Below are 1,205 nucleotides of genomic sequence, written 5' to 3' on the forward strand. Positions count from 1 at the left end.
CCAGTGGAGCGTGAAGACGTAATACTTGCTTTTCACGAGCCTCCCGGGACTTAAGCCAGGGGAGTAAGGCAGAATTCGACACCAGACAAAGAGTCCTCTACTGCACTACAGCCATCTGAATGCATAGACGACATATACAGGCATCATTCCGCGCAAAAGCTGAGATGAAGCAGCCAAAAGCGCTAAAAGAGCAGCCTTGAATGGGCCGAACTGCCGGCAGGGAGTCAGTATCTGTGGATTTGTGGCAAATACAGCTATACATTTCAGTGTAGGTTACAAATCTGTTAGAAAAGAGTGAGGAGGGTGAGGTGCAGACTATTTACATAAAATACTTACTACAACGGTAGTATTCAGGGCGGACATGGCACTATACAAAGTAGCTATACACAACCGTTGAGGGAACGAGGTTCACATCGCAAGATCTATCCCTTTTGAGGAAAGTTGTTCGAATTATTGGTACCTTAAACACGTGGCACTTGTGAATACAGACGCTTTTGTTAGCGGGATCGGACCGAAAAGCCAGTATAGTTTGGTTGTGGATTTAAAAACAAAGCAAATAAATTAACAAGACACTGATTTTTTTGTTCCCTGATGGATAAAGAAGTTCTTCCAGACTCTAGCTAGGGCAGAGAGGAGGAGGAGGAGGATGTCTGCAGGCCAACGAGGAAATGTGATTTCCAGCCACTGATGGAGAGCTACAATAAGTGGATGTTCCTGAAGGCGAACAGTTAAAGTGGTCTACATTCAGCCCTGAGTTTATGCTGTATGCATACTGTATCTATCAGCTCGCCTAGCGTGGCTAACCACAGTTTAAGTTCAGTTTATCAAGTGGTATGAATTGTGAGCGTTGTCCATCAGCAGAGGAAAATCAAGAGTGTAAACGTTTTGGAACATAACTTAAGAAGTTTATCTGTAAATATATTCATAGATCTATATATATATATATCTATATATAAAAACTGATTCTAAAATTTTACAATTGATTAGACATCTAGACGTTAAAAAACACCAATCAAAATGAGGAGGGGGAAATTAAGGCCAGGCAGGTATCGACAGAAAGGCTCAGAACATGGTTCCTGTTAAAAGGTTAAAACAGCATTTGCATCTCATCTTGCTATTTGGTCAGTAATAAAAGGCTCAAACGTAACAGATCAAAGACAGTGCTAGAATCTCTTCCTGCTTTCTTCCACTTTTTGAGGGAGGAA

Source organism: Pimephales promelas, chromosome 3 (assembly GCF_988280905.1).
Source record: "Pimephales promelas chromosome 3, fPimPro1.hap1.1, whole genome shotgun sequence".
NCBI classification, from domain to species: domain Eukaryota; kingdom Metazoa; phylum Chordata; class Actinopteri; order Cypriniformes; family Leuciscidae; genus Pimephales; species Pimephales promelas.